The 25,481-nt window shown below is 32.6% G+C and overlaps 1 long non-coding RNA gene across 1 annotated transcript; it reads right to left on the bottom strand.

Moving 5' to 3' along the window:
- Window positions 1-1,662: 1,662 nt before the first annotated feature.
- Window positions 1,663-24,335, bottom strand: LOC132732025 (uncharacterized). Its single transcript, XR_009625970.1, has 3 exons — window positions 24,172-24,335; window positions 7,837-7,905; window positions 1,663-5,051 (listed from the first exon to the last, which is right to left on the bottom strand). It is a non-coding gene; the product is annotated as an uncharacterized LOC132732025 (long non-coding RNA).
- Between the last annotated feature and the right edge of the window lie 1,146 nt (window positions 24,336-25,481).

Here is a 25,481-nt window from a genome sequence, read left to right as displayed (position 1 = left end):
ACCTGACAATGCATCATATGTGTGTTTGAAAGACCCCCCCACACACACACACAAGAAAAAACTATACCAAGATATGTAAATTTATTCACTATTTCAATTTCAGACCCATTATACATAACCCTAATATTTCTTGGTAATCGTCCACCCTTTCTGAAAATCATGACTTTTGTTTTATTAATATTTACGGTAAGTTTCCAACGTTCACAATAATCTTTTAAAATATCCATGCCTTTTTGTAAATCATCTAAACTTTCGGCTATTATCACAATATCGTCTGCGTATAAAAGAAGAAAAAGTTTTAAAAAACCGGTATTTATGCCTTTAAATCCTTCACGTAAAAGTGTATCTTCAATATCGTTTACATAAATTGAAAAAAGAAAGGGAGATAAGCAATCACCTTGACGGACACCCAAAGAACATAAAAAGCTTTCACTCATATTAACATGTATTAGATAATTGACCTGACCAACTCAGGTATTGTGCTTATCAGAATGATTTATGGTCAGAGCTGCATCAGTACTAAGGGTGTAGTACTTAAGTACCAGTACCAGTACTTGGCAAATTATACAGTACCATTACCAGTACCAGTACTAGATTTTAGCTCAGTACTGCAGTACCAGTACTTTTTTTGGTGAAGTAATTAAGTATCAGTACCATTACTTTTGTATATTTATCAAAGTTTGAATAAATACTGTGTCAAACAAATAATAGCAAATATTATTCAGCAAAGAAATAAAATCTTTATTTACTTAAAAGCTGCATGCCTCCAGATGACCCAAGATATTTCAAGAAAATTAAACTTGGAAATAAATTACTAAAACTTTGAGAAAAGTAAACAAATTAAAGATTCAAGTGATAAATTATATTTTATGTGCAATTAATGACTGTATTTTGTAGTATTTATCACCATATTTCTACTGCGTTACTAACGCAGTGGGGGCTATTTATGCATGTTTTGACCTTTTTTTGGTAATGTTCGTGGATTTTTAAGTGCCGATTGTAATGTGTCAAGTACTTTCTTTGTTCATTTAACAATATTTTACCTTTAAATACATTTTCAAAATTTTCATGAAAATTAGGATGAATCTGGGGGCTTTAAAGTTAACATAATATATTTACAACTTTATAGTTTTAACATACTTTTTACAAACAATATTTACAACATATATTCATGTCATAACTAATTGTTTAGTAACCAGTCAACTGTATAAATGCAATGCAAACATCTTTCATGTAAAACACAACAGTCTTTTGCTGCCTTTCACACCTTCACACCTCTGTTCAATTTAAACCAAAGTAAATTACAACTTTTTATGGTGCTAACAATATCACTTTTTTCACTTGAAATGGGATTGTTTAGAATAGAAGAAGTTAATTAGTGTTTATTTTGCTCATTTACTAGTAAATACAAAGTAATAAAAGATTTTAATAAGGATATTTTAGGGTAAAGAGTTATTGAGTCTGTTTATCTTAATTTAATTTTTACTTAAAGTCTTTGGTGCTTTTTATGATGAATACTATGTTAACATTTGAAGGAATATTGCAGCAAATTATCTTTAGATTTGATAACTTACTTTTTCACAAAAATAAAATATAGTTAATGTATTTTACAGCTTTATTTTATGAGAAAAAATTGATGTTATTTTTAATTTTTATCAAAACCAAAAGTACTGGGTAATGCAGTAGCAGTACCACTTTTTAAGACAGTAATGCAGTACCAGTACCAGTAGTAGCAAACTTTTGTAAGAGTAATTCAGTATCAGTACCAGTACTTGCAAAATCGCTGCAGTACGTACTGCAGTACCAGTACCAGTACCAGTAATGCAGCTCTGTTTATGGTAACATGAAAGTGCAATTAACATCTACAACAAATTAGTAGCACTTGTATACACTACTGATAAAATGAAGACTCTGTTTTTAATCCAAAGTAAAAGTACTCTCCATAATTAATAAACTAAAAAAACTGTCACACTATCAAGCATGCATTTTGGGTGAAAAGGATATCAAAATACTCCCATCTCCTATGCCATTTACCAATTTTTTTTCCAAAGACTTTGACCAGATAACCTAGTTTTTGACACATATAACCTTCATTTACACTTGATAATAATAATAATAATAATAATAATAATAATATTAATAATAATACAAGAACCGGTTGAACGGCGTGATGTTCCCCGAATCGGTTTTTGACACAGAAAAACATACCAATTTTATTTTCAGAGTTATCCAGGTCATAGTTCAAAGTTTGATTATTCCAAACTAAGACAAGGAAGGCATAGTAACTGTTCTTTGCGCTGTACTTTTACTCAATAAGATCTATCTACCGACTTACTTTCTTGTTGATATTGTTTGTAGTTTTACAGTCAAGTTTTAAAGTGCAAAGTTAAAAAATGAATAAAGGGCAATTACTCCAAAATCAGACAAGGCAGAGTTATGGTTCTTCTGCACTAACAAGATCTATCTGCTTACTAAGTGTCTTGTTAATATCTATTATATTTTTGCGGCTATTTTCTTAACAATGTTCAAAGTGTAAAAATGAACAAAGGGCAAAGTTTCATGTTGATATCTCTTATAGGTCCGAACAAAGTTCAAGTGTAAAAATGAACAAATGGCAATTTTTCAAAAATTAGACAAGGCAGTGTTACAGTTCTTGTGCACTGCACATCTACCCAATGAGATCTATCTACCTACAAAGTTTTATGTCGATACCCTTTTGTTGTTTCAGAATTATGTCCCGGACAAGAAAAGCGGACGGACGGACGAACAAAGCGGCGACTTCTCATTCTCCTAGCTGATTCTCCTAGGGAACATAAAATATATAGAAATAATGAATCCCTAAAGAACGCACATAACGCTGTAAAAAAATGCACATAACATTGTAAAATTCGGAATTTTGAAACATCTGCAGATGTGTTCATACAGCCGTTATAATAACAAAAATAGTATTTAAAGCTGCACGCCTCCAGATAAGCCAAACTATTTAAAGGAATTCATTCTTAGGATAACGTATTAAGATCTTAAGCAAAGTAAAAAGATTCAATATATAACTAATCATTTACATAATATGTGCGATTAATGACTGATTTGGAAGTATCAATCACTATAATTCTACTGCGTTACTAACGCAGTAAGAAATATTTATGTATATGTTGACTTCTTTTTTCGTAATTTACGTGGATTATAAGTGCCGTTTGCAGTGTGTAAATTACTTTCTTGTTTACTTCACAATATATTACTTTTAAATACATTTTTATTTTTTTGAAAATTAGCATGAATCTGGAGGCATGCTGCTTTAAGGTAGTAAAGCCCGCGTTGTAGAGTATTCAAATAGGCTAGATGCATTAAAACTGAGGGGCGTGGATTCAACCACAGAAGGGGCAACTTTCTTTTTACCATTTTTACATATCTCTCAGATCTCAGATCTCTTATGGAAAGTAAAAAGTGTTTAATTTTACTTGTATATTAATATTTAGGGTATTTCTTTGCTAAATAATGCATGATTTAATAGCAAATTTTGCATGTGTGATTTGTCACCTGAATGCTATTATTTGTTTCCAAACAATGATCAATAGTAAAACATTTTTCATAATGATGGTATTTTTCATGAGTTTCCTCATTTTTGAAAAAGCGCCCTTCAAATAGCAAAGTTTTAGTTCAGAAAAATGTCTATAACTCATAAGCCATACGATAAATTTTGTTTAAAGTTTACATGCATGTGTCCTTTAAGGCAAATACATGTCTTTTGTTGAAAATTGTACAGTCTTGTGTGCCCATTAGGTGTATTCTACCTTAATACTTTATTTAACCACGCCCGGCAAACTGTCACTCCACTTCAAAATTGTGGTGTACGGTCAAACGACGAGCGAACGCCATTTCCGAGATAGGGCAGAAGGCCGATTTAAAAGGCTAATCGTAAGGTTTGTTTATGTTTTTGTCTTGTAATTCATTTAAGTTATATCTTTTTTAAAAAATCGACCAAAGTAGTTCCGTGTAGGATTGTTTTAGGCGTCAAATGATCTCTTAGGCCCTAGTATCGGCTCAAGCGGTATCTGCCACACTAACATGTTTGAATCAATAATTTCAAAAACAAGATAAGAACAAACACTGACATGTAATACTGGGTAATTTAAAGTATTGGACTACTGTCATACCAGATAAATGTACATTGCATAATCGAATGTTAAAACAAGTGTTATACCTTTTTCTAGATGTTTATAAACGTTTTTTTTTTACCCGTTACGTATATTCTGTAACAAATGTTTAGTAAATTTGGTAACAAATCTCCCGCCGGGGACTCTGCTCCAGTTCCTTTAGACATAAATGCCACCTACGGTGTTGGCCACCTAAATTGTAACCATAAATAAAATTATAATTTTTCCATTTATAATACTCAACTGGGTAATGGTAGTCATGACGCTCAATGTTATTGCGTTTATGGTCACTTGACCATCTGCGTTGGATCTGATAGCTGCATTGTTCGTTTAATGAATTTACATTTTCCAGAACAAACATAGCCTGCTTATGATTATCGTCGTCATCTTCGGGCTCATTGCGGCTACAAAACCGGTTAGCATGCATAACGATTATATTACAATTCTCATTACCAGCGGTTGCAACAAAAACACTGCACCCAGAAAGCAAGGCTGTAACAAATAGAGAGCTTCTCTGTTGTACAAATGGCAAAAACGTATATGATATGGAGTTGCGTTCATCTATAGGAAGCAGAACAGCTGTAGCATGCGTGCCGCGTAAAATGTTTACCAGATGTCGCCATGTTGATTGTGGAACTACTTGTATTGTATACATTCCATGCAGTTCTCCATCAACTAAAACACATTCTACAGGTTCTCAGCAATCAAGAATCCACGTTTTATCGGTTGCTTTGTCGAAATGTCCTTTTCTGTGAACAAATCTTTGCATTTCCTTCCGACAACCATTTGCGTGGTTGATGTTGTCACCTTGGAAATTAAATGTATTTGTTTGACGAAGTAGCTGCAAAAAGTTGTTGACTACATTAGAGTTGTCACCTTGTAAAAGGGCCCGTGAATCTGAAAGAACCCACAGCAAGAAATAATTTGCATTATTAATAAACATCTTTAATAGCAAAATCAGACGTAATTTTCAGAGCATAATCATTCTATCTAAAACGCAAGTATGTGCACTATAAATTAAAATGCATATATTTAAATCATGTTTACTTAACTTTGATTTCTGACGTATTGGGACTTAAAACAATATTTGTTCGGGATAGCATTCTTAATGTTGATTTTCTAGTTTATTTTCAGTATACCTTTTTACATTACTTTTCATATTTTTCCGTTTTAGGTGCAGTTGTTGATCGTTGTTAGATTTCATTTGATTTTTTTTATTTTTTTTTTTTTTTTTTGGGGGGGGGGGGGGTGAACTACGTCGGAGCTCCTTTGGACACTTACTCCACCTTACCTTCCCCCAAACCCCAACAAAATGTGTCTTGACTTACTTTAAGACATCTGAAATGAAAAAAGATATTCTAGCTTTTCATTCAAAATTTGTTTTGGTGCCAGCGGACAAGGCGGCTAATAATATTATAATTGTTTGACGAATCCATTACATTAACGTTTTGCATAAGGAACTAAATAGCACTAATGCGTATTCTAAAACCTCTGCTTCCGAAAAAGACATTGTAAACAATCATATTACTAATATTTCCAATCTTAAAGTCCAAATTAATGAAAAAGAACTCAAACTTCCTATTATGTATTGGATTCCTAAATTACATAAAAAACCTTACAAAGCCAGATTTATTGCTAACTCTACATCTTGCACTACAAGTAAACTTTCTATTTTATTGACGTCTTGTTTGACTGCCATTAAAACACATGTAATTAGATATTGTGATAAAGTCTATGAAAACACAGGCAAACATCTCTTTTGGTCAATTAAAAATTCTGGTGAAATCTTGGATAAATTCAAAATTAATAACTTTCAAGCTTCAACTGTCAGTACATACGATTTTTCTACACTTTATACAACTTTGCCACATAAATTAATCAATGATAAACTAATTTCCCTAATTCAGAAAACTTTTGCACGGGAAAAAGTTACCTTTCTAGCATGTAATTCTAACAAAGCTTTTTTTACTAACGGTATTGTTAAACATTATACTATGTGGACCTGTGACGAAGTTTGTAGAGCACTCTCTTTTCTTTTAGACAACATTTATGTCAGGTTTGGTAATACCCTATTTAAACAGATCATAGGAATTCCTATGGGTACTAATTGTGCACCCCTGGTCGCCGATTTGTTTTTGTACTGCTATGAAAGAGACTTTATGTTGAGTCTCTCTGAAGAGAAACAACAAGATGTTATAGTCGCATTTAATAATACTTCCAGATACCTTGATGATATTTTTAATTTAGATAATCCTTATTTTGATCAAATGGTGTCTGACATTTATCCGCATGAACTACAACTTAATAAAACGAACTCTTGAAATTTTATAGTACATCATTTTTGGATCTTCATATTACTATCAATAACAATTCTATTCACACGAAAATTTATGATAAAAGAGATGACTTTGACTTTTGTATAGTTAATTATCCACATTTGGATGGAGACGTACCCCATGCAACATCCTACGGGGTTTATGTTTCTCAGTTAATTAGATTCGCTAGAGCTTGTAACAACGTAAAGGATTTCAACGAGCGGAATAGTTTTATTACCAACAAGCTTCTAAAACAGGGCTACCGCTATCATAAATTACGGAAATATTTTACTAAATTTTACAATCGTAACTTTGATTTAATTTCTAAATTTAATAGTGATTTAAAAACTCTTCTGCGACAAGGGATTAGCCAGCCTGGTTTTTATGGCGATGTGGTTTACAAACTTCGTAAGATTTTGGGTCATGGTAATTTTTCTGCTGTTTTTACTAAAATCATTAAACGTTTTATTAAAAGAGGTTATGACCCTACTATTTTAAGACATACTGCATGTTTAGTGTTCAACCCTTTTACAGTTGGACACTACGCTTTCCTCTTTTGATTGCATCTGACGGACCAAGTGGGAGACTCTATGATGGATAGTTCGTAAAGCCCTTTGGGACTGAATTGTCTTAATGTTCGTCTTCTGCCTTGCATCGTCGGGCCCTTGTAGGTGATTTTCTTGTTGCTCTGTCTTCCTTTAGGACATTGAGTACTTTTGTTATGGTCATTGGGTTTACCTTTATATGTTTCTACATGATCATTTTAGTGTTTTACTTATTTAACCTTTTGTAACCATGACAACTGTTAGAATTTCACTTGGCGGGGATTCATTTTATTTACACTGTCTCGTTTATAGGAACATGGTTGGGCTAAGAGCGAGGTTTGGTGCACCATTAACCGGTTTAAACTCCCCAGCAGTCATTATTATGCTGCTGACCGTTCCAAGGCGGCGCCCCACTGTGTTCCTCAGATGTATGTCTATGTTGTTTCATACTGTTTTGGTGACACTTTTGCTTGTGTCCCTTGTTGTTTTCTCGTCTACGGTAAGTATCTTCCCCATTCTAGTTTTTGTTTCTTTGATTAACCCCCCCCCCCCTTCCCCCGGTCTCCTGTCCCCTTCCCCTTTGTGGGCCTATTATTATTTTCTTTGAATTCCTAATCAGTTACAAATTATTTATCATTTAATGATTAACGTGTCGTTGCCCTGTCCTTTTTATGTTTGGGGTCCGGCTCCTTGCCATTGGTTCTTGTTGCTGGGTCATATGGGGGTTGCGTTCATTGAACGCCGCCTTTCCTTGATGATCTTGTTTTTCATATTTTTTGCGTCAAATATACATTTAAAAGAAAGTTCCTAAGATGTATTTACCTCTATTAGTTGCACAAATGGATCCTCTAGTAACTGATAGAATTCCACTGAGTAGAATTAATAGACAACCTAAAATGAAAACACAAAAAGAATATTTAAAAGAAGGTCTAAGAAGATCATGATGACCTTAGATCGTTCATCCGAATTCAAAATTCATTTTAAAGATTATGTGATAAGTTTATTATTGAAAATAAGTCAACAGGTCATATGAGGGCGAGCAATTTTTAAACTTGATTCACATATTAAGTAAAATAAAAACGCGTTTTATTTTATTATTATAGGATAACTTAGTGGCCTCTACATCCGGGCGGATCATTTTGATAACCAAGTCATGATTTATTTCGCTGTGGTAAAGCTCACATGTCTGACCTCCTAGCAAAATAGTTTCAGAGGATTTTTAAATGCAAATCAATGTATCAAAAGTGACCTTTTAAAAAACTTTGTCAACTGTTAGAACCCTAAATTCGGCCCAATTTTAATTCGGATGCATGCTTTTATAAATTCACTTTGATATTACTTGTCACATATCTTAATATAGGAATATAGTTTCTGAAAAGGATACTTAATTGTAAGTTTCAACAAGGCAATGCAACATAAATTAACCAAGGGCTATGGGAATTTGTAGACCTACAAAAAGGTTTTAAAAGTCTAGTAAACTATTTAACAACGTGAACAAAATAAAATATGTATTGTAGACTTTGGAAACTTTTTCATATCAATTGGAGGTTTCAAGCAAATATTTAAGGTCAGTATTACTTTATTCAAGTAGGAAAGTTGACGTATTATTACCATTCTCGCAGTTAATTGCCAGAAATAGTTTGCATGGTTGCAGAACTTAACTTAATCTAGATTATTTTAATTTGAGTGAAGATCCTATATTCAAGTGCTCCAAACATATACACTGTATAAAATAAGGGTGTCACGCGACCTCTAGAAGGTAACATTCAAAAACTTCAAAAGTATAGTATTTCATTAACAGATATAGTTTCAATGCATGCACTCCTTATAGAATGTTAAAAGTGACGAAAAGGTGAAATAATATTAAACAAAAACTATAAAAATAATTAATAGTACGTTTCTACACACCAGAGTAGTTATTTTACATCTAAAACTGTTATAAAACAATTTAATTATTTCATTAACCCATTACTTCATATAAACGTCTTTTCACCAGAGCCCCTTTTTAAGGCCTTAAATAGTGCAAAATGCCCTATTTAGAACACAAACAGTTATTTTCGTTTGAGAAATGGTGTTTAAAAAGTGATCACATTTACGGTGCCAACCCCTATCAAAAACATACATTAAAGGGGTGCTTGAAGAGGGATGTGCCCCCCTCTGTTAGGGGGTTTAAAGGGCGTCGGAAGAATTCCTCATCTCCAAGAAAATTTCGGACATGTGAGAGGCTAAATTGGTCTCCGGTCGACCTTAAGGTAACGTGTAACCAACGCTGAAAAGCCTTTTACTCTATAGCCTCAATCTATTGAGCAGTTGCTGCATTTTGAAATCAAATTTGATGGAATAATCAACGCAAAAAAGTGATCATTGGCAATTTGGAGATGCCCCTCATTGCCATGGTGACGGGAAATTTAAGATTGAGTATGCCGTAACAAAGGTTATGGTCCAGTCAACATTTGTGCCAAGTTTGAACAATATTGAAGCCTTTTTTATAGTTTCATAGCAATTTGAACTTATAACTGAAGGATTTTCAATGAAAATAGCCATTTCTCTTAAAATGCTAGTTAGGCTAATAAATGAAATTATAAGGGTAGACATAATTGCAAAATAATTTCTGTTGACACTGTACGAAAGCACGCACTGTAATAAGTACTTTGAAAACAAAAGTCCAAAAAAAATCCATCAAGCAATAAATGTGTAAATGCATTTTAAATAATGTTGATTTTAAACAATTTAACAATGGGCCATAAATTACACCATGCACGAAATACTTCCTGATATATATTTTGGTTGGGTGGCGGCGCCGAAAAAGTGGTCACTTTTTTAAGCAACATTTCTCAAACAAAAGAAAGTGTTAGGGGCCTAAATAAGGCATTTTTCACCATTTAACACAACAGAAAGGGGGAGGGGTGAAAAAGGCGTTAAAAGGCGTGTATATCGCGTAATGGGTTAAAGTCATACAGATCATTTGAAAGCATATTTTCCTTGATTATATCTCACGTTAAGTTATGGTGAAACAAGAAAAATAACAAAGAAAAAAACTAAACTTGTTACAAAAGGAAATAAAACACGTCTTTTTTTTACAAGAGAGACAGCTGGCTATGTTTGTTTTTCTAAAAGCAAATAACTTTTTAACTATTTAAAACAGTGTACACGTTATACTTCGTGCTATTTCTCTTACATTCAATATATGTACTTGATGTTATTTTCATAACTATAGGTAAAGACAATAGTAGTACAATTAGCTTAAATATACCCTAAATCCTTAGTTATAGCACATAGCTATATTTGATATATACGTCTCTGGCGATCCTTCTGCCAGGAACCGGCATTCGGCGTACACTCGAGGTACGCCCCAGGAATAGGATACATTTGAAAACCACATTGCTTAATCAAAATATCATTTGCAACTGCTGCTACTATTTTGTTAATGTATAAAAGATTTTGAAGGCAGAATGAAAGTTGTCCTGAGGTTTAATTTTAGTTTGATTACAAACTTTTATAGATCTTATTGATGACTTTTAAATACCGAATAAATTAATAAAATCGCTAAAGATAGGATGTTCTTGTAATATAATGATAATTAATCAACTGGTTTGGTAACTTGAAATAGTCCAGTGAGATTTGACCAATGTTTTCTTGCAATTATCGTTGCCACGACTCAAGGAAAAGCAAAATGCATGTAAATGCAATATGGTACCTATTTAAAATGAGTAAGATAATCGAAAATAAATAAAAGATTACGACAGTGCAGAATACAAATAGTTAAACATTTTTGGGTAATTTCCATGCTTGCTCCTGCGACGTCATCATACGTCACTGGTCTATTTTTAGAAATGCCCACGACTATTGGTAAATAAAGGGTGAAATTGTGGTTAACGTCTTTATAGAAGAACAATTGTATTATCAGGTATGTAAACATTTTGCTGGCATATTATTTAATACGTAAAATCATTAACAAAATATTTCCAAGTTGTTTTATAAACACCTAATGTTTTTTTTTGTTCTTTACACTTTTCAATTTACAGTAGTCTACATTTTAAAGTAAACAGAATGAAATTCGTTACATTCAAGTTGTCATTGTACCATTAGAACGTTATAGACACAACCGTATTCACGAAACATGATTTAAAAAATATATATAGGCAGTCATTTTGGATGCATTATGATGGAGGAAAAAATCTACAGAAGCAAATTCGGGACAACAAATCAATTACTTGTTGTTAAAATCATCTTTTATTTCTCGTCAAGATTAGTTAATAATATATAAAAAAAAATGCAAGTAAAATGTCTAACAATCAATATTTTTTTTCAGATAATAGATGAAAGATTGTGTTCCCTTTTGTTAAATGGGTTCAAAAGATGTTTAAGCTTTCCGTAAAACAGGAACATATTTTTTCATGAATAATTTCTATATAAAATGATGATAGCATATGGGTCATATATTTTTGTGTCACCAATACACGGAAGCAAATCAAGTTTGTAATTGTATTATTATATTACTCTAATGAGATTATTTAATTTAGATTATTTAATTTAGTCTGACATTAATATTTTCGTATGACAGTATTATGAAACTTGTCAGCTCTTTCCGGTGTTATATTTCTTTAGGTTTTGATAATTTCTTGCTGGTCTTTTATTTTCTTGTTTTCTTTGTGATCTCACGAGATTTTGGCGGGAACTGTTCGTTCAGGTTTTTAGAAGAGTTTGCATGGTTGATGTAGAGAACATTCTGTTTATTTGCATTTGGTTGAACTATCCAAGCATTCGTGAGAAGTATTTGAGGTAATTTTGTGATGACTGAAATGATTATTTATTATTTGGTTTTTTTGCAATGTTTGTATTTTGAATGTTCCAAAATGGCGGTCATTTACTTTGTCTTTAAATTCTATATTTTTATAACCAGCATGTATTATATGTTTTAATCTTGTTCACAGTTAACCATCACGTGAGAGAAATGTACAGGATGTATGTGAGGTGAACTGTTTGTTATACATTATTGTGGAATTGGCTTAAGATCTCTTAGATCTGTAAGTATAAGAGTAAGTTGGTATTTATACCTGTTGTAATAATGTAAATATTATACATGTAATGTTTAACTGATTAAGACTTAAGAGTACAAATGTTTTAATCATTTAGAGATCTTAATGTCTATATAAATATAATGTTTATTTAATGCTATATTGATTGATTGTATATATTATATGTGCAAACATTGTTTTGTTATTGTCATTTCAGTGCCTTGACTTCAACAGAGTATTAAAGATGCTATTGAATTGAGTTGATTGTACATGTATGTAGATTGGAATAAATTCATTACCACACCTACCCTGTGTTATAACACCATGTGTTACAACTGCATTTTTTTATTATAAATATGAAAGTTTAATGCCTTGGCAAAGTTGGAATCCATATTGTTTCGGATTAGATATTTCAGATGAAAGGATATGTACGACTATGTGACAAGAGTTGAACTAATTCGTAATCTACACCTAACCAAGACGATATGTTTTCTGAAAAGGTTGGTATTTTAGATGACTTTTTTAGAAATGCACAAAAGCACATATGTATTTTAAAAGGAAAATAATTGTTTAATTTGTCATATCAGAATATTGTCATTGCTGTGCTAATCGAAATGTCTCTTTTATTAAAAATAGTGATAAATTTTACAGATTTGTTCGTCTGAAATATAAAGATATCAATATCATATAATTAGGTTTCGGTTGTTAAAAAATACTTAAAAAAATAGTACATTTCTAGTCAAAACTAACAAGTAACATTGAAATAATTTAAAAATAGAATGTACAATCATCTTTATTGTTTCTCATTTCAGATAGAAGTTTGCGCACGTGTCTGTGAGGAGGGCTGCAATGAATTTTAATATATTGTTCAAACAACAGTGCGTATTATAATTTGAAAAAAGGTTAGTAATTCTGCATTATTTACGTAAGAGGAACAAACGCTCGTAATTACTAATGCAAAATATTTATAACTGTTATTGTTTTACTTTAAAATATGTTATGACAAATTATTTTATTTACTAATTCTTTTCTGTTATGGGATCTATGGAGGCATTTGTGCTTGACTTGTTTCGGCGATGTAGTAGATTGAAGAAAAATGACTGAAGTAGTACTATATTTGTTTGTGATTTCAGATAGAGGAATGCCCTATTTGCAAAAGTCAGAGGTCAGCACAGCTTGCGTGCGCCTCAGTGAAAAGGGGGTCATTGGTATTCAAGCTGCCAGTGCATAGCCACCAACTGTAATTAAAGTTCAACCTGGAAATTATGTTTATGTCAATGGTAGAAAGGATCTCACTCGACCTCAAAAAAAAACTGAATAAAAATAACGAACAAGACCCTAAAAAAATTCTGCAGCGTAGACATACAAATAATTTTGATTTCAAGTCTCGTCTGTTTTGTGCAAATTATGCAAAGTTTTCTTCAAAGACAAGAAAAACGCTCGCATTATTTTTTTCCAGTAAGACCTTTTGATTTTCAAAATAAAATTATGGATATTTGTCAAAGTAAAAATGATCTTTGGGCAATTGAATTCACTCAAGGTTGAACCAAGTACTTGACTTACCAGCCGCAGAAGTCATATACAACCAAACTTGTAGTGTTAATTTTAGAACTGGAAAAGGCATTCCCAAAACACTTAGTGAACAAAATACAAGCACAAACTCTATAAAATCTCCTGGAAGACCAACACATGGTGACCAGACAGAAGGCTTTAAAGCCTTTGTTGAATATATATACATGTATATAACTTAAACAGTTCTAATAAAAGTTCAATATGATATATTGAATTCACTAGACAACAATGATGTTACCATGTTAGTTATGCTGGACTTATCAGCTGCATTCGATACAATCGACCACATTACACTACTACAGCGTCTTAACACTAACTTTGGCATTTCTGAAACCGTTGGAATGGATACGTTCATATCTATGTGATCGACACCAGACTTGACAATAAATGGTGAACTGTCAAACCTCAAGGATCCGTTCTGGGTCCAAAATTCTTTACTATGTACACTAAACTTGTTGGTGCAATATGTTAGAAACATGGACTGGAATACCATTATTATGTAGAAGATGGACAACTTTACCTCTCCTTTAAACCGACATGTCCAGTTTCTAAGAATGACTCTTTAGATCGAGTTCAAAACTGTCTTGCTGAAATCGTGACATGGATGAACAATTATATGCTGAAAATTAATCATGACAAAACAGATGGAATTATATTTACATCTCCGAGAAACCAAAAGCCTGTTGAGACTATAACTGTGACTATCGGAGATGAGAACATAAAACCATCAAATAGTGGAAGAAATCTTGATGCTGTATTGGACAACAACATGACCATTAAAAAGCACATTAACTCAGTTTGCATATCTTGTTTTGGACAACTACGCCAGATTGGTCATATAAGGAATTACATGAATACAGGTGCAACAAAATCTTTAATGAATTATTATCGATTATTGAAATGCACTTTTTTGTGGTGTAACTAAAACGACGTTGGATAAACTACAACAACTTCAAAACACTGCTGCTCGCATCATCACAAGAACATCCAGATTTGAACATATCACTCCAGTATTGAAGGAATTACACTTGATTCCTGTAGTTTACCAAGTAGACTTTAAAAATCATTATGCAAACTTAAAAAGCTCTACATGACCAGTCACCAATTTACCTCAAACATTCACTGGGGCTTTATCAACCAACACGAAACTTAAGATCAAAGAACTTTTCAAAGCATTTTGTTGTTCCCAAATGTGTGATTGTAAGATAAATTAAATGTGAACGCAGTTTCTCTTCGGTGTCACCAAAACTGTGGAATGCTCTTCCAGACATTAGCAGAGACTCAAAAACAGTAGATGTTTTCAAGAAATCTTTGAAACACAATTTTCCTGAAAATTTATAGTAACTAATTGTGCTGTATTTGTCATCACTTTGAATTGGTGTTTTGCTTTTGTCCTGAGAGATCTAGGTACATATTTCAAATATTAAAGTATTTTTAAATCACATTTCAATTATTGATTACTGTTTAAAAAAATTTGATTGAGATTTCAGTTGTCTTATCTTGATTTGCATTTTTTATATTTCAATAGTTTTCATCTTTCTCTATATTTTTTTTCAAGTCTAAAATTATTCTTCATGTACAGATTTTTATTTATTTATTGTATGATCGACTGAGTTTAAGTCTTTTAGATTAATCATGGGGTATTTTTATATTTTGTAAATGTATACATATATGTGTGTTATTATTATCATTATTATTACTATTTTTTTGTTTCTTAAAGCCATTGAAAATGTTTATAATTCCATTGTTAAGCGCCTTTGAACACTTTATTTTTGAGAAGGGCGCTATAAAAATGTGGTAATTATAATAACATTGAAAAGAATGAAAATGAAAGTTTGACAATTAGTGACTTAGTTAAAAAAATGTTTTAAATTTGTGGAAATTTTTTATTCTACCAAACATATATATAAAAAAAATAGTAGAACACTTTCGAGAGTCAGTAATTGTGAGCAGCATCGATAGAAAGAATGACATTGTTAGATGAGAGAAAGTGTTTATTCCGTTGTCCATACATTTTACAAAACTTATGTTGAACTATCTGATGAGGAAAAGAAAGGGGAGGGGAAATTATTGAGACTGCTGCAAAACTTATTAAGGCCGACATCAAAAGTATAGCAAGCGTCAAAGACAATTATATTTCTTTCACTGACATCTCACCAAAGTAGGGATGGCAACGAATACCAAAATCAATACTCGAGTACTCGGTCATTTTTCCGATCGAGTACTCGGTTACTCGGATGATTGCCAGTGATCTTCAAAGTTTATCACACAATATCAACACCGTCCGCATGCTACTTTCGTTTTCTATTTAAATTCATAGAACTCTGTAGATAGTAAATAGGACTGCACGGGAGACAAATTAATTATAATTAAATCAACAACATAATATTTTACAACGTTTTAATTAATGCAATATCAATTTTTAAACATGTATTACAGTTCATATATCTTTTTTTCTTCTTGAAAAAATCACGGATTTAAATGTCAATTAAAGTCCGTGAAAAAATATAGACTGATCGGCGGCAACAAAAGTTTAACCTGTTCTAAATACTAGGTACCTTTATTCTTACATTCATGATAGCAATCGGCCCTTTGTTGTTTTCATAACAGTTACTTCGGCTACAAACTGTTACACAATTAAAGGTAATTAAATATCATAAGAGGCTGGATGACATAAGCGACACAGGTGCGCGTGTCAAACTGTTGATCGCCTCGTTAAATTTATGATATAATTTTCGCACCTCTGCAAGGATGTTTTGATTGCATTTAACGAGTATTTATGAAGATACATGCACATTTCCGAATTTCTGAACTAATTGGATATACCAATCTTTCTAAATCGCAAAACAAATAGAAAATATATATTTTTTCGAGTAATCGAATATCAATTTTGTTAACCGATATTCGGACGTTCGATAGAGTACTCGGTTAACCGGTTACTCGTTGCCATCCCTACACCAAAGAAGGAAAACCTAAATGTTTAACCAGACAGTTTTAGAAGGTTCCTTGGAAAATTATTTTCTGACAAAAATCATTTTACAACTGCAGCAATAGGACAAAGCTTGATGCAGTCATGCCGACCAAAAGACTTGCTACCTTTTCAACTTTGTCTAGGTATCCAACTCCATCATCATTTTGGATTCCGTTTTCTTATAGATACTTTAAACAACCTTGGATTTATTGCTCCTATTATGACGTACAGAAATATGAGACGAACGCTGCTGCTGTTCTGTCAAGAAAGCAGTTATCCTTTCTTGCAGTTTGCTGCTGATAATGTGGACCATAATTTAGGAACAATAGATGGTAATAACACGTTCCATGGAATGGAGCAGATATGTCTGTGATCATTCCGCGAATTGATGTATCTATTGATGAAATAGCTTCTCTCAACAAAATCAACATACGTGCCTTCATTCAGTCTCATTCATCCAAAAACAGTTTAACCTTCAGTACTTGAAAAGCAACTCTCATTGCAATGTGAACCTATTGATATGCTGTGTAAACTTGTTTGGCCCGTCAGACAAACAAGACCAAGTTGGTCAGGTTTCATGCAGGCATTTAACAAAGAAGAAAGTGAGTTTCATGGAAAATCATCAATTAGCTTTATGCCAATGATAGATCTAAGCCCAAATGATGAAACATGCATTTTTCCAACACTTCACTATGTTTGTGAGCAATCTTAAAGATACCAGCGATCTTCAGTATTAACTTTTAACCAGCCTCTACATCAGAAAGCAATGAACTTTATATTGTCACAGACATCCACAAGCCCACTCAAGAAGATAGTTTTGAAACTTGGAGGATTCCACACCGAAATGGGCTTCCATGGCTGTATCGGACACATTAGGACGGGATCTGGTTTGCAAGATGTTTTAGATATTGCTTATGCACCAAACGCAGTAACAAATATTATCTCAGGTAAAGCTGTTCAGCGAGCGACAAGAGGGCATATACTGGTGGACAATACGTTGACACTGCTTCTTTTAGAGAAGGGACTTCTGTTAAAAAAACAACAAAGAATTGAATCTGGTAAGCATGGATGAATACATTCAAATGATCCACAAAAATGACAATAACAAAGAATTTGTACGCGATATTTAAAGTGACCCGGATCTGAGAACTTTGGCATCTTTATTTGATGATTTGGAGAAAGATATTTCAACATTACTCAATGTAAAAGAGTCTGAAATACCCTCCGCGTCCTTCTACAGACACAAAGGCATGATCTTCAAAACAGTCGTACATTCAGTACATGGATATGATAGCAATATTGCAGAAGTTTATACGAGCCGAGAAAACCGGCGATTGGGAGCTACATCTCATTGCACTACGAAAAATAATTCCATAGTCAGGACACAATCTTTACTTGAAAAGTGCATATTTATATCTCCAAAGTATGCTGTCTTTAAAATAAACAAGTCATAATGTGTAAGCATCATTCAAGTCTGGTGCACATGTCATTAGAAGAAGTGATCGCTTTTGGGGCGGATTGTCCACTGACTTGGTCATAGAACAAGTTCTGATGAGATCAGTTAAAGCAACGGGAGGTCTAACAAGAGGTAGAGGCATGAATGAATACCAGAGAACTCTGTGGTTATTGTCCATGCCAGTCTGTTTACAAATGAACAATGCTATGCAAAATTTCACTGATACATTGTACAAAACAAGTGAACAACAAAAAAGAAACTGGGCAATCGAGGAAACAACGAGACTCAAAGGACTTGAATATGATACTTACATATCTTAGAGAAAGATCTCCATTCAATAATATTGATAATTCACTAAAAATATTGAAACTGGTGTTATAGCAGACAAAAAAGTTAACGTTGATGAGGCTGAAGAAGTTGGAGAGTCTATTATGAGGGAAATGGCTGGAAAACAGATATGTTTAGCTTCAAACGATCAAAGCAAGGGGGAAATATGAGTGACAAAGTCAGCGTTAAGCTTCATGGTGAAGGGATTCAAACTGATACATAATCACTTTTCCAACGTTTAACAACAGCAGTTAGCAGATATTACCAAGGCTTCCCAGAAAGCACCACTTGCAGATGCAATGTGGAAACTTGGTAACTGTGCGCAAGAGCGTCAACAGATTGATATCTCAAAGAACTATGTGATTGATGGTAAGTCACTGTAACAGCGAATCGCTTTGACAAAGGGCAATACATATGGCGACATCTGCAAAAGCTATTCAGACTACCTGAATCGACAGTTTGTTTCTGACAACAATGCATCAACTTCTAAAGTTACAGTAGTGTTTGATGGATATTCAAAGAATCCAAGTTCAAAAAATATAACGCACTTGATAATTATATGATAAACAAGATCAACAAGGAAAGGCAACGTTCAATGAACGCAACCCCCACCCGACCCAGCAACAAGAGCCAGTGGCAAGGAGCCCAGGAGGACCCCAAAACAAAAATAGGACAGGGCACAAGGGCATAGGCAGGCTAACGGTCAAAATTAGGACGGTCAAAATGTAGCATAGGTGCCGAAGTTTAGTTCACAATTGAAACTCCCTGTAGAATGAACAAAGACATATTTCGTAGCAATGAACTCAATTAACAGAATTTCATATTTATACAAAGTAACAGTTTGAAACGTGAAGGGTTTTTAGTAAGTTACGCTGATGGGGATGCTGATTTGTTAATTGTTAAAACTGCAATTAAAATTGCAGAAACAGACTCAGTAACGTTAATTGGTGAGGATACAGATTTGTTAGTGCTGTTGATTTATTTATTTCCAACGGGATTTACAGGACATATCATTTAGATCTGCTTCTAAAAAATCTGGCTGATAAATGGAAAATTATCAGGTTTTGGGACATTAGAAAAACAACTTTTGTATGTGGAAAGGAAACTTGTCATTTTCTCCCCGTAATACATGCTCTGTCTGGATGTGACACTACTTCTCGGATATTTGGTATTGGAAAACCGCTGAAATTATTTTATAAATATGCTCCTTTTCGCCATCAATTTGCTGAATTTATATCAGCAATTGAAAGAGGAGATATTCAGAGAATTGGAGAAGCTTTAATGGTTGTATTATATGAACAACATTCTGTGACCAACCTTGATGTACTCAGATTTGAGTAGTTTGCATGTAAGGTAGCGTCAATCACGTCTCTTTACTTCAGGGCCAACCTCCGATGCATCTTCTTTCCACTGCCTTCGAGTTTATTATCAAACAAAGGTATTGATGGGCCGGGTGAAATTCTAAATCCACTTGATTTCGGTTAGTGTATCGAAGATTGTTTAATTGTTCCAATTAAAACATCACTGCCACCTGCTCAATCGTTACAATTAAAACATCACTGCCACTTGCTCCAGAGAAATTGCTTAAAGTAATACGCTGCAAATGCAAAACGAACTGTGATACTAAAAAATTCACATATGGATTACAATGTTCTAATGTGTGTGGAGATTGTAAAGGTACATTGTGTTCAAATACACTGACACTGGTAGATTTTCAGGAAACAGACGACGATAAAATGAGAATAAATTACAAATACGTGGTAAATTTTCTATAACATAGTATTTATAGAACAAATTTTCACATGACTGTGTATGTTTCATTTACTGCGGTAAATGCTCTTTCCTTTTACCTGATTTTTATGTAGAACATCTGTTATAAACAGCGATCATATGCACGGATTTAATGAAAAACAATTTGTTTAACAAAAACTTGTCAAACACGTATAAAAACAATGTGAAAATTTGCTTGTACTGAATGTATGATTTTTGTATTATGTCTATTGCAATTAATTCTAAATTATAGCAGTCATTCAATATACATTGCGTTGCTTTCATGCAACAACAGTATGTACGTTAGCTATTGGGAAAATGTGAACATGTACTGTTTGTGTGATTTTTATTATCTATCGAAGTATTGTTTTAGTGTACTTGGCTGTCCTTAAAGTTGTTATCTTACTGATAAATTTGTCATTATTTGAGCAAATCTCTTTTTCAATAGAAAGTGGGTGGGGTAACTATTTAGCGTCATATTTGTAATATACTAGTGACTATGCAATGTTCACTTACAACAATGTGCTAAAATATAATTCTTTTGCGTTTTAAGTTGTTTTTGTTGAAAATATATTACATTAAAAGATTTTTACATAGAAAAGTCATTGCCTTATTATTGAAGATAATTTTAAAGTACAAAATTACATCCTATAATTGAAAGGTCATCATTGAAAAACGGCATGAGAAACAAAGGAGGACTTTTTTATGATTGTACACATATTACTGTACAAAAAAAAAAACATCAAGATAAATTCTGTTGCAATTATGTCTAGGTTGACTCCATATTTTTGTCTCTTTGATTAGCCTAATACACAGCAACCAGGTTTAACATTTGAAATATGATACACTTTAGTGTAGCGCTGTCGTTGTAATAAAAAACTATAAACAGTGAAACTGTACGATTATCTTGACACGTTGCCCTTGCCTTGTTGATCTTCATTCTTGTTTTTGAGGACATATACATTATATTATGTAAACAACACCAACGTTTTGTTGGGTTTCTCGTCGCAAAGTATGGGTCATATGGTTACTTTTACTGACGAAGGAAGACCTCAGGTGCCCCTCAATTAGGTGCTTGCGTAGATTCATAGCACTACAAGGACTACCATAGAATGACTATAACAACTGCTCAAATTTGATTATGCTTTAAATAAAATATCAGACTATTATCTAAGATATGACATACATAAAGAATTGACCAAAGTATCATACATATATAACTTATAGGCACTGAAAGCATCAGAAATCAGATAATAATGTTACTTAATCTTTCTTAGGATTAGATAAAATAAAGGTATTCATTCTCTTGACAATTTGGGGGATCGTCGGGGATATTCTTTATGTTGGATTGTTTTCTGGCAAAATATTGTTAGTTTACCTTTGGTGGATTTTTTTTGTTTGGTAGACTTTGATATTTTGTTGGTAAAGTAGAACAGTGTAAAAATTATGGAGGCTATTCGTTGTCAAAAATCCAGCCTTGTTGATCTAAGTTGAACAGTTTGTTTACGGACAAAATACAATTGTATCTCTTTGTATGTATACTCCAATGTTGCATTCTTGGATTGAGTTTGCCGATTTAACAATGTAAACATGTATTTCAACAAAATACATTTTGTTTAACGACAAAACATTAACTATTTTTTAGATAGTAGCAATACCAAGTGTTCATCATAACATGCGGAATACTCATTGTTCGTGTATATGCCGACAAAACAGAAGTTACTTTCTTAGCTTTACATTGTCAAACCATCATGATTCGGATCAGCATAATCCAGCTTATCACGTTTTCAATAGGAGATAAAATAAGCTCCGTCCATATTCCCGCCCACTACATCATCGTAAATAAACGCATTTATCCGCTCATTTTCGGTATCAAGAAGGAAACAAGAACATTCCGTTTACCACACCTTTTAGGTGTTTAGTTATTCACCAAACATAATTCACTTGCATGGATGCTATTCTATAACTTTATTCAATCAACATCAGCAGGTTTTAAATGATTATAGGAATATAAGTTTTGAAACGTTGTATAGATACCACATTTTCTAGAAAAAGAAACTAAAAAAACTCACCATGTTACTTACTGTCTGAGGTTAAATATTTTTTAAGGAAGTAAAAACTATTGATAAGACTATATACAACGACAAATAAATTTTACTGAGGGGATTCCAATTTGCATAGGAATGAGTAACATTGACAGTAAAGCTGCTACCTTACCACTTCAAATTTTCATTTCAACATCTGATAGAGATTTTGATACGACTAAATCCTAATACAGACCAAATTCTGGCTATTGTCCTTTCTAGTAATAGCGTTTACTATTACATTAGTAACCTTTACTCTAGCGCCATGACTTGATAAGAATAAACTTTTAACAATAATAAAATTAACACCAAAGTTGTATGTACCATTTCGTACATTTCTTTTAATTTTTACCATACTGTATAGATATATTTTCTAATTTGTTCCATTTTTTTTTCAATAATAATATTTAAATGAGTCCAAAGGTAAAAATGTATGTTGATTATCAATTAATGTATACCTTGTTTCTTTTATCTCTAAGAAAGCTATCATGTATAAAACTTAATAAATATTCTGTGTAGAATTTTATGTACATAAAAATAGTTCTCTGCTTTTGATCAGATAGACAGCAAGTCTAGGTAACAACTATTGACAGCATGGATACACAGATTTTAGAGCTGTTATTGATTCAGTTCAATGCGTAAAAGAACACGTTAACCTACGTCAGTTTGGTGCCTTCTGGGTGCCCTTCTTGGGTGTGTCGGGGGCTACGTCCTGTGAACGTTGCCTTTGCTTTGTTGATCTTTATTCTTGTCTTTTACATATATTTAATAATAAAAGGCTAAAATGCAGTTGATGTATGTGAAAATTATAACAGTTTTATATAATTTGAAATATTTTTGGACCAGCAAGTGTTTCCTCTCTTTATATTCTACTTTCGTGAAAATTGGCTCCGCCTATTAATTTTCGTCTATTTCCGTGATAATTCCATATATGGAAGTTGCAAAATCGTTTACAAATGTTAATCGCATTAAAATGTAAAAAAAATGTGGTGTTGTCAACCTGATACTGTCAACTAATGCAGTAACATTCTCAACGTCATGATGTACAGCATTCATCGTGTTGTGTACGTTCTATCGTTTACATTTCTACATGTCGCAAATTTGAAGTTTACATTTCTAAATACAGTTTGCAATTTATCTAAGCTGCATGTTAACATCTTCCATTTTATCAAATCGAGATAATCAAAATGCTTAATACCAGTGCAGTAGGTAACTCTCAGATCGACAATCAGCGTTTTACTAATCTGTTCAGTAGAACCGAAGTATGCATTGTCAAGTTTCAAAGGCTGATTTTTTGGCAACGAGTAGCCTACATAAAAAAAGCTGTTAAGCGTAAAGATCTTGTTTATTTGATAAACTTGTGTGTAGTATAAAAGTTTAACTATAACGTATTGAATTTTTAAGCAAATTGAAGATTAAACGGTGTTTTATATCAAGCGGTTTAGTTGAGACATAAGTTAGTTTTAAAAGATCAATTTGTTAATTATTTATACCAGTGATAAAGATATAGTTTGTAATTTGTTAAAGGTGACATCATTAATTGATAAAGTTTATACCAGTGAACAGTGGTTGATTAGCCATAAAAGTGTAAGTAATAGTTGAATAAAGAATTGTTTTTTTTCTCTGGTGCCCTGTTGGTAATTTTTTTAAAAGTGTTGACATCATAGTTGAATATTTGGAAAACGTATTGCCGGTGCCCATCAGGTGACATTGTTATATAGAAATAAGATTAGACTATACAATTGTCGGTGCTACAGAGCTACCATGGCGGTAAATAAAAATTTAGAACTCCTATTTCAAGTTAAAAGTCATCCCTTTTTATTACAATTCAACATAGATATTCTCGTATGATTTTTCCTATCTAGATTTGAATATTTATAAAAGACAATATAGTTTCATCTAAACTAGTTTATACATAGCTGTACTTGATGAATGGTCAAAGGAAATAATAAAAAATACCTGTTTTGTTGTGTACATCCATTTTATCGCGTTGCTATTAATGTGTTTTATACACTATGTAAAAAATATGACTTATGTAGTCATGTCTTTCGGGTTGCGCTGTAAAACTTTAGTATTCCCCTTCTTACTGACCGAATTAAATTGAAAACAATAGTCACTATAGCTGAACTAGACTGCACTAGTCGATCTAGCGGAACCAGAGTGACGTCACGGTAAGCCTAAAATACGAAAGTGACTTGTTTGACGAAAGTGAGCGAAAGTGACTTAAAATATGAATTATAGCGATTTAAAAGACTTTGACAATAAAATTGCAGGTTGTACACGTATATTATCAGAAATTGATTATATTTGTTATCGAAAATAATCATTATGATAATTTAATCGCTAATCACATCACTGGCATAATTTCTATACACAAGTTTTGAGATCTTCCTTTCACTTAAATTGAAAAATGACTTATTAAATATACTGTTTAAATTGAACATTTTACTATTAATGCACTAAGCAGACGTTTATTATCAGAAATTGATAATATTTGTTTAAAAAAAATAATCATTATGATAATTAAAAAGTGGGCAATAGAAAATGGTTTTAAATTTTCAAAATCAAAAACTCAATGTGTTCATTTTTCTCGATTGCGGGAACACCATAATGACCCTGAACTTTACATATCTGGTTCTAAAATTCCAGTAGTTGATGAAGCTTAGTTTTTAGGAATTATATTTGGTAAAAAATTTCTTTTATACCACATATTAAACATTTGAAAACTAATTGCCTAAAAGCTTTAAATTTACTAAAGGTTTTATCAAGTACAAATTTGGGATCAAATTCTTCCACATTACTAAAATTATACAGAAGTCTTATCCGATCAAAATTAGATTATGGTTCTGTAGTATATTGGTCTGCAAGAAAATCATATCTTCAAATGCTGGATACCATATCACCAGGGTTTACGTTTAGCTTTAGGTGCTTTTCGCACCTCACCTGTAGAAGCATTAAAATTAAAACTGGGGTATGATATTGTTGAATTGAAAGTTGGAGGTGTATGACAATTTCTCTGCGTTCTTTTTCACTGTGTACATAAATTTTGTTTCAGCGTTTACATCCCAAGTCAGCTGATGAGTTGAAACAGAAACTAAGTGGACCTGGTAAAAAGTTTCATGTCACAGAAGATACAAATGTTCCTATTGACCAGTTATTGAAAAAGCCTCAAGAAAAGACCAAGAAATATGACAAAAATGATCATCGCCAAGTTAAAAGCACTGAGGCATTATTGATGTTCATTTCTTGAGGCCCACATGGAAGATTGG

This window comes from Ruditapes philippinarum, unplaced genomic scaffold (assembly GCF_026571515.1).
Source record: "Ruditapes philippinarum isolate M1 unplaced genomic scaffold, ASM2657151v2 ctg305_1_1_1_1, whole genome shotgun sequence".
NCBI lineage: Eukaryota > Metazoa > Mollusca > Bivalvia > Venerida > Veneridae > Ruditapes > Ruditapes philippinarum.
Note: the sequence above shows the minus strand (reverse complement) of the source record. Positions and strands in the feature narration are given on the sequence as shown.